The sequence below is a fragment of the Adiantum capillus-veneris genome, chromosome 23 (genome assembly GCF_014529385.1).
Source record: "Adiantum capillus-veneris isolate H3 chromosome 23, ASM1452938v2, whole genome shotgun sequence".
Classification (NCBI taxonomy): domain Eukaryota; kingdom Viridiplantae; phylum Streptophyta; class Polypodiopsida; order Polypodiales; family Pteridaceae; genus Adiantum; species Adiantum capillus-veneris.
Window position 1 is genome coordinate 1151182 of NC_140953.1, and position 9942 is coordinate 1161123.

At 46.9% G+C, this 9942-nt stretch overlaps 1 protein-coding gene across 2 annotated transcripts in view; it reads right to left on the reverse strand.

Annotated features, from left to right (window-relative positions):
- The window catches only part of LOC147427320 (AT-rich interactive domain-containing protein 1-like), a 45517-nt gene extending 36279 nt beyond the window's left edge, over positions 1-9238 (reverse strand). The window contains exon 1 of one of the 2 annotated variants that reach the window (XM_086497285.1): positions 9102-9238. The gene's annotated coding sequence lies outside the window, so the exon portion shown is untranslated. Of the gene's footprint in view, positions 1-8885; positions 8976-9101 lie in introns of those variants that run through there. The other variant, XM_086497286.1, reaches the window with a different exon arrangement.
- Positions 9239-9942: the final 704 nt, after the last annotated feature.

The following is a 9942-nucleotide window of genomic DNA, read 5'->3' on the forward strand; positions in this document are numbered from 1 at the left end:
AGATTCATCAAGCATTCAATTTTCAACCATTAGACTTGCATCAGATAGCTTCTACATACACTTGTACCAGATTGTGCAATCAATAGTAGACCACTCTCGCCATCGAGAGTGGGGCCTTCGGAGGAGGGTTTTACGTCTCTGGTGTCTTATTCTCTTCTCTCTATCTCTCATCTCATGCACTTGATGTCCATTGCACTCTCTCATTAAGAACGAAAGGCTCTCCCTTCCGTAAGTAAAAAGGAACCTTGAGCACAGTTCGGAGCACTCACCTTGAGCAAAGTTCAACATTCATTCCGCTGCAGCTTACAGAATGACTCGCAAAAAAACACGAAGTCGAAGCTTCTCTCAATGAGACTGTCAAGGCGGCTCAGCCAGAAGCCAATGCAGCAGCGCATCAGAAGATCGACAGTGAAATCCAAGTAGCCTTGCAAGAATGCCGCCTACAAGAATCGCTTGCCCTCAAGATTAGATTTGGAGAACTCTCCTCACCATGGTGCACCGAGGAGGACACTCTCTCATTAAGAACACCCTTGGAGAAGCCATCACCAAGCTCAATGACACTCTTCAACCAATCAACATCGAGCCTGACACTCTCTCTTAAATCGACAACACGCATAGGCGTGTACCACTTGGCCAATGCATCCTCACTTTCAAAAACAAAGAAGAACGGAAAAGGTTGCTACGCCAATCCTACCGCCTCAAGGGGACAAAGCTTTCGATTGCCAAGGAATTGACTACAAACCAACTCAAGCATAAAGCAAGAGAGCTCAAGAAGATGTATGAAGCTCGTAAACGAGGTAAATGGACAGTCTACCGTGGTGGTAAAGCCATCATTTAGGAGTTTTGAACTCCCAAGCCAGCTCCCCTCCACCTGACACTGCTTAGGTTTTGATTTTGATCTTGTTCCTACCCTTTTTCCTCCCCCTTTAATGGACCCTCGGTCCCTAACTGGTATGTATCTAACGCCTCCACCCCACAAGAACGGATGTAATGTTTTTTTTTGGTCCCATAGGTCATACTGACCTCCGTGAACGATAATTAAATCTCTCTCTCTCTCTCTCTCTCTCTCTCTCTCTCTCTCTCTCTCTCTCTCATCGAATGGATGCCTAAAACCATCACTATGAAGAGGAAGAATTATGTATGCATTAAAAGTACTGAGAAAGGATGTACCGATGTAGGTCTCTCTCTCTCCTCGTCGAATAGATCTTTAAGGTCTCTTGGGATAGTTTCATACTCCTCCTCCTCCTCTCTCTCTCTCTCTCTCTCTCTCTCTCTCTCTCTCTCTCTCTCTCTCTCTCTCTCTCTCTCTCTCTCTCTCTCTCTCTCTCTCTCTCTCTCTCTCTCTCTCTCTCTCTCTCTCTCTCTCTCTCTCTCTCTCTCTCTCTCTCTCTCTCTCTCTCTCTCTCTCCTACGCCTTTGCTGCACCTGCGCCCGCCCGCTGGCGCACTAACCTATGCACCCGCGCCTGCATCTGCGCCCGCATGCGCCTGCCTGCGCACCTCAGTCAGCTGGCGCATTAACTTGTGCACCTGCCCGCCTGTATACCATGGCTGCCAAGGTACTCCATTCACCGTCGTGACAGCCCGACAGCAAGTGCCGACAATGCTGACAGGTATTGCATAATTCCCCACCTATGCAATTAGCACACATTAATCAAAGGGTATCCAGAAGCGGTCGAACAATGAGCTCAGCACCTATCAAATCAATGCCGAAGGACATGCCCCCCAAGGATTCAAGGGACATGACGATCACATGTACTACATAGGACATCTGGGGACTGCTACTGTCTATCCAAGAACAGGTACGACAACAGAATGAGGTGATTTCACGTCAAAATGAAGATATCAAAAACCTGACACTACGCAACCAAGAGTTGGATCATACCATTGCACTGCAAGCTCTGAAGCTTCAGCAACACGAAGACACCTTGAAAATGTTGCAAACTCAAGTGTTGGAACAAGGAAGTCACTTAACACAGGTCACCAATAATGTAACCGATGCACCCGAGGGGTCTCCTCCATCTTGGGCACAGATAGTGAAACAAGAGAGGACCATGGGACACAAGACAGGAGAGATGTATACGTATGAGAGTATGTATACGCATGAGGATCTAAAGAATAGAAGGAAAGGGAGAAAAGATCCCAAAACATTGTGATACGAGGCATGCCAGAACCTGAGAGGGAAACAGTCATGTCATTGAACGTAGATGTTACCACCTTGTCAGCAAAAAAGCTTGATATGCAAGATGCAGGGGTATATGGGGCACATAGAGTGGGCCAGAAGAAGACTGATGCTCATAGGCAGTTGTATGCACAATGTTGGATGCTCGCAAAAGGACCATAATTTTGGAAACTGCACGCTTCTACTTGAAAGGCACTCAATACTATGTGAGTGAAGATAGAACACCAACACAACAGGCAGCAAGAAGGAAAGCATATGAGGAACGCCTCAAGGAGAAAAAACCAACATCACCGCCTAAAAATGCATAGGGGCACGCGACCCATGGGATCACGACCATATAGGTTACAAGTTGAAATTGTAGAGGTTTCCCATGGCATAAGGGAGAAGGGCTGGTGGATATTCTATCACAAGCTGACATACTCTTCCTATTGGAAACATGGGAACAAAACACATGCAAGCTGCCGGACATTAGTGGATATATCAAGCACTCCGTATGGTGGAATGGTACCAAAATGCGAGGACAAGGAGATGTAGCTGTAATGTATAAGGAAGAGCTTCAAAAGATGGTTAAGGTATGCAAGATTGATGACCATAAGAGCTATATATGGGTTAAGGTTTGCTCATCAAAAGGATTGATCTTGGTCGCAGGATGCTATATCCCGCATGGAGAGTCACCTTTTATGACACAAACCAGCTATCCAAAAATGACCCCTTTGCTGACCTATGTACAGACATTGCAATGTATGCACAAGAGGGAGCAGTTGTCCTTCTTGGGGATTTGAATGCCCGGATTGGAAACACACAAGTACAATTGACAGACCATTCACTTCACCCTGCGGATAAGAATGGGGAACTTATACTTGGTTCTATGTGGGATAGACGTTCAAGTGATAACATCATGAATGCACAGGGGTTAGCCATGAGAACTCAATGCAGCTTGTAGCCATGAATGGTGCGGATAAGTTCGTACACTCTGGATCATACACTTGCTACACGGCAAATCATGGGAGGAGTACAAATGATTATGCCTTGGTGAGATACGATGCATTGGACTTGGTCCATAGTTTTGAAGTGGGTAGCAGGCTACCAACCTCACACCATACACCAATCCATATAGGCCTACACATGCCCAGTATGCCTATTGTCAACACAATGAATACACCGAATTGGTCATACAAAATGCAACTCACGAAGAAAGAGGACTATGCTAGTCTCTTAGATAGCTTACTGTTTGACCGGAACATGCCTTGTGACATTGAAGAGACGTGGAAGATCTTCCGACATGCAATGGAGGAAGCGGCAAAAATTATTATGGGCAAGTATCAAACTGGTAAACAGCCTAGGAAGGATTTACCTCATAATCTTTGGTTTGATGCAAATGCAAGGAGGCCAAACGTAAAATGAGAAGTGCTCTTTAAAGGAGGTGACCGCAATTTGCTCACCAATTATCGCACCATCATGGTGAGCTCATGTATGGCAAAACTTTTTGGAAGCATTGTTGAGAAAGATCTTAGCACATGGGCTGAAAATAACGGGAAACGTGCCATTGGACAAGCAAGATTTAGAGCCTGTCACAGCACGATAGACAACCTTATCACAATCCGGATCTTGATGGATGAAGCCAGGCTAAAAGGCAAAACCCTGTATTGTTGTTTTGTGGACTTCAAGAAAGCGTTTGACACAGTACCCCATCAAGACCTATGGTCACGTATGGAAACCAGAGTTACCCGGAACGCGGAACGGGAACGGCGACAGGCCTCCCTGCGGAACGGGGGAACGGGAATGGGCCCGGAACGGGAACGGCGCGGAACGGCAGGCTAAAAAAACACCCAAATATTATTTTTTTTAGCGTTATGTGTTTGAATACAAGTAGTATTAGAGTCCTTTGACTCTAATACCCACAAAATTGAAAAAACACGATTCGAAGACCATTTAACCTTATTACGACTTGATTGGGATGTGAGGCGCCCAGAGTACATAGCCAGATGAACAACAATGAGCAAACACAATGCCCATAGTACATACACAATGCTCTCAAATAATTGCAAGAGTAGTAGTCAGAGATAACACTTTGGAATTAATTATGGCTAACATAATAACAAACCTCAAGGGCCGCCAGCGACCAAGGTGCTACAAAAAAACCAAAGGGGGGCAAAGTTCAAACCAGACTTCAGTGACCACAATACCAAAAGACTGAAGGTGACAAATACCATAAAGATGCTAGTAGCTACAAATGGCAAAGAGGGCAAGGCTCAAGCAGCCATACAAAAAGGTGGATAAATGGCAAAGACTCAAGACTCCAGAGCCACTAGCCTGAGAGGCCTCCCAATCCGTAGTAGCCGACTGTAAATCATGCACATCCTCCCATTCCTCATCATCGAGGTCTAGGTCCGGCTCGATTTCAGCCACAGATGAAGTACCTGGTGTTGGTGGATGTGCATCTCCACCCGCCTGAGAAGCCTCTTGCTCCATCTCCCACTGTGTAAAAGGATCTGTCTGTTTGTCTGTACTCTTGCAAAGCATTTTCAAATTTGCGCTGACGAAGACAAGATCATTAGCCTTCTCCACTCCAAGCCGATTTCTCTTCTTGGAAGCAATGTGGCTAAAGGTACTCCACAATTGCTCCAAGCATGAGGTACTAACTGACTGGCTGAGAATACGGATCGCCAATCTCTGAAGCTCAGGGCCATCATAGCCATAGTCCTCCCACCAAAGCACTGAACCTATTTTCCTGCGATCAATCTGAGCATCTGGACTGCCAAATGACCCCCACATCTCTCTGTACTGTCTCAGTTGATCTCTGACAATGCGTCGCCCATCTCTGTCTAGAACCATCTTGTTTAAGATCTCTGTAAATTGGTTCATGACTTCCCTATCTGTCTCTTGCCCTACACCTTGGAACTCTGGATCCACCATGTACGCTGCCCCGTGTAAAGAAGAGGCATATGAATTCCACCTCGAGCTGCAAAGCGCATGGATCTCCTCATATCGCTCTGCGTTCAGCTCAAGCTGTGCAAGCTGCTCAATCATGCCGTCCATTGCCTCATAAATCTTGCCAATGCAAGGATCCATGCCATCCAGAACTCGAAGCAAATGAACCACCGGTTTTACCTGTGCATCTAGACTCTTGAGCTCCTTCCAGAACTCAAGATCCTCTGCCTTATCCTTGCACAAAATCCCTGCAACTGTCTTTGCATAGGGGGAGGTGGTGAACTTATCACTGATGAAGACCTATCGGACCGCATTTTGACATTCAGACAGCCTGCGTACAAGAAGAAAGTTGAATGCGAAGCGGGTATCTGAATACTTTAGAAGCACTTTGCCGCCCGACCTCTTGAGATACTCACTCCGAACCAAGTTGTGATTGTTGATGAAAGTAACCATCTTCACTGCATCAGCAATGACTAGAGCAATCCAATCTAGCTTGCCGATGTCTTTTAGAAGGTTGTTCAAGCAGTGTGCCATGCAAAAGCACACTGTCACATGCGGATAGTGGCCCTCTATGATAGTTGCTGCAGCCCTGTTTGATGCCTCCCCATCTGTAACAAAGGCCACCACGTGTTGCTCACCGATGGTTTCTAAGGCCGCTGTCCACTCTGCAGAGAGGACATCGGCGGACTTGCCACTCTCAGTGGCATCATGAGAGTGCACAAAGTACATCTCTCCACTGAAGTATGCGACGAGACCATGGATAGATCTCTTCCTTGTATCGCTCCACCCGTCAGCAATGAGGGAAACGCCATGTTTTGCCCAAAGACGCTGAATGTTGAGGGTTGCTTGCTCCACGATAGCCTTCTCTCGATCGAGCAAGGTGGTTCGGAGAGCCTCTGAAGATGGCGGCACATAGCTGGTGTCATACTCTCCTATCCGTTGCACCATGACTTTCCAATACTCCGACCTATTTCGATCAAACATAGAAGAGGTTAGTATCAAAAAAGTGGAAACGACGATAACGGAAGAAATGAGAGAGAAGATTGATGAATCATAAAACAATGAACATACCTCGCTGCGACAAATGGGATATGGTCGTGATAGAAGAATCGGACCACGGCCGCATCCACCTCTTCCTTCTTCTTTGGGTCCCAAGAGGTGGCAAGGGTCTTTTGGCGACGAATTGGACCTTTTGAAGATGCACCAACACCTACACCGGGTAGAGAGGAAGAAGGGGAAATGAGGGTCTTTGGATCAATACCTTTGCGTGCCGGCTTGGCTTTATGGTTGAATTGCTGATCCTTTTCCTCGAGCTCCTTCCTCTTCTCGATGGTTACGTTGGCACAAAATTTCACCTCATGTCCCGGCACTCGAAGAAAGTGTGCCCTCACTTTGTCATGCCCCCCTTTCCGCGTGTAAGAGCATAGCTTGCATCCCCATGCACGAGAACCTCCCGCCGCCGACAAGGTGCCCTCCGAGGTCACTTCATCCCACCACGACCATTCCTTCGTCTTTTGAGTGTTGCCCGCATGAACGGAGGGGGTTGAACGAGAAGAAGAGGCCATGGATGATGGATTATCCGTGAAAGAGAGAGTTTGATCTTGAACTTTGAGAGAGAGAGAGAGAGGGCTTGAGAGAGAGAGACTTGCAGCTTGATTCCGTGAGAGCTTGAAAGAGAGCTTGAGCCTTGAGCCTTGAAAGTGGAGGGTTAGAACTTAGAAGTTAGCCCAAGAGAGAGAGAGGTTGAGAGCTTGAGCCTTGAGGCATGCCGCGGCGCCACACTATGGCTTGAGAGTTGAGAGCAAGCTAGGGAGAATGAGCTTGGCTTGAGAGTTGAGAGCAAGGCTCAAGAAAGGGAGAATGGGCCTTGAGGCTTGATGAGTGTGTGAAGAATGGGGGAGGAGGGGGGCATTATATACTTTTTTCACTGCTGAAAATGGCCGTTGGCTGCCCAACAGTCATTTTTTTAAATTTCAAAAACTGCCGTTGGGGCCGTTCCGGCCCATTCCGTCCCGTTCCAGTCCGTTCCGGTGGTCCCGTTCCGGTGACAGCTTTCAGCCGGAACGCCGTTCCGTTCCGACGCGTTCCAGAAACCTCCAGCCGGCCGGAACGCCGTTCCGGCGTTCCAAGGCCCTAAAATGCCGTTCCCCGGTAACTCTGATGGAAACTCTGGGAGTTCCTCAGCATATCAAGGCAATAGTGGGACGCCTCTACCTGGGAGTTAAACAAGGATGCCCTTTGTCACCTACACTTTTTGGACTATGTATAGATGAGCTTGATGATTTCATTAACAAGGCTATGGGAGAGGGGAGAGATCACCCTAGCATTGATACTTTCACGCTTCTTCTCCTCATATATGCCAATGATGTGGTTCCCTTTGCCTACAAGGCCCTCCTTCTACAGAAACCTTTGGATGCAGTACATGCATTTTGCAATGCAACAGGCTTGTCAGTCAATGTAGCCAAAACAAAGGTTATGTCAGTCCACACATGTAGAAATGAGAATCAGCCCATCATCACGTATGACAGGAAAACACTCCAAGCGGTTGAGAGATTCAAGTACTTGGGCATCTATGTACCTTCAAACCATGCATGGGGAAGTTGCGCGCAAAACAAAATTGATGCAGGACAAGCGAAATAATATGAATTTGAGAAAATATGCGAGCAAAGTGTCACAAAGCGACGAGAAATCAAGTCTATGGCATTTGATGTATGCGTGGTCCAAACAATACTTTACAGTGTAGAGGTATGGGGGGGGCGCTAGCACTTGGAAAAGATACAGAAAAAATTCCTATGTAGACACATGGGGATCAAAACTACCACCCCATACTCAGTGATGCTTTTGGAGACAGGCAAGAGACCCTTGGAAATGCAAGCCTTATAGAGGGTACACAGATACCTCATGAAAGTTAAGATGATGCCGGAGAGCCGTCTACCCCACATGGCATGGCAAGCCGGATGTAAACCACAAAAGAATTACAAGAGTAAATTTCTCACATCCAGTCTTGTAGAAGACATACGGAAATGGTTCTCTAGATGGAATGTGGGAGACCATGTGGACATGCATATAGAGGAAGGCACTGAACATGAGCATGGGCTGAATTTTGAGAGAAGCATACTTGAGCCCTACACACTAGATGGAGTACAGCAGTACACAGGTCCAAATTTGAACACTACGACAAGCACATCAATACACAATATTGGGAGACCTACAAGACTGGGGACACCCAGCTGCATATCAGGACACCTATGTCCCATCGGGCAAGACGGGCCATTACTTTGATGCGGGCGCGATCACACATCCTCAAGATTGAAACGGAAGGGTGGCTGAATATTAAGGAAAATAGAAGGACATGCACACAATGCAATTTAAACAAAGTGGAAAGCGAGGCCCATGTCACGTACCATCAAGTGCCCAGCATACGCACACATCCGTGCTGATTTCCCACTGCTATTGCAAGGGGATGTCACCTTTGAGGAGCTTCTCTCTCGGACACACCCCTCCCCAGTAGCTTTAGGCATCTACTTTGCCAAAGTATTGGATCATCACACAACACTAACACACAAGAAAGCTACTAGCCCACTACCCCTCCTACACACATGAGGGGAGCATCTTGTAGATTTTTTTGTGGTCCCATGGGTCATTTTGGCCCCCCGAGGACGTAAATACAACATCATCATCATTATCATCTCTCTCTCTCTCTCTCTCTCTCTCTCTCTCTCTCTCTCTCTCTCTCTCTCTCTTTGTGTGTGTGTGTGGAACCCTCACATTACCATATTATCGAAAAGTCCCTGTACAGATTGAAATTACGAACTCTCTGTGTGTGTGGAACTCCCACCGTTACCATAAGATTGAAGTTCCGAATTACGTCCACGCTAGAAAGTTAAAGACCGACAAGATCCGTAAACAAAAACGACAAACCCTGAACTATACTCAAAACCCTAAAAGATGCCAAAACCACAGAGATGAGGGAAGAGGAAAATACGTACCAGACGATCAGCGGGAGGAGATTACTCGAGGAGCGAAAGCAGAGAAGACGAAGAGAAAGACGATCCGTTCTCCCGTAAAAAAGCACGTTACTTGGGGTAGCTATATGTATTTGCCCTCGATGTTTTTTGGTCTCAACACATAAAATTCGTTATAATAGTGTGGTGTGTAGGGCGTGAGCCCGCCCAAGATGTAGTGTGAATGTCCCGAGGTCATGTGTGTGCCAAGATGCTTGGTAGTCAGTTGTACTCTCTCCTATGATCAATATAAGGAGCTGCCTATCACTTGTGAAGGCAAGCTATTCTTAGGTTCATTCTCCTTGTAACTGTACGTTACATTGGTGGAGGCGGCCGACATAGGCAATTAGGAAACGCTTCTTGGTTCTTCGCTTTTATTTGTGCACCTACAGCTATGGCGTTCCTGCTTGATACAAGGTAGCAATGGAATTCATCTTAGTGCATGAGTATTAGCCAACACGGATTCCATCAGCATACGCTCACAGTGACGCTCGTGTTCTTCTTACGCACGGAAGCAAAGCTCCTCGCTCAGGCATTCCAAGATCAGTCAATCGCAACCATCAGCTTCGTCACCTTCAGCACTTCGTCTCTTGACCAGCCTTGTGGAGCTCTCAGGTGGAAGTGTACTCAGATGGAGCTATCAGGTGCCTTGTCCGCATGGCGTTGCAGTTTTGACCAGACCCTAGAGGAGGGGACAGACAGCAAGAACTGGTTGACCTCATGGAACTATGGTTCTCAGTAGTAGACGAAGGCAAAGAAGAGGTTAATCAAGAAGATGCTCAGAAGACGAAGGATTCCATCAAGAAGCTTGCAAGAAGGCAATCAT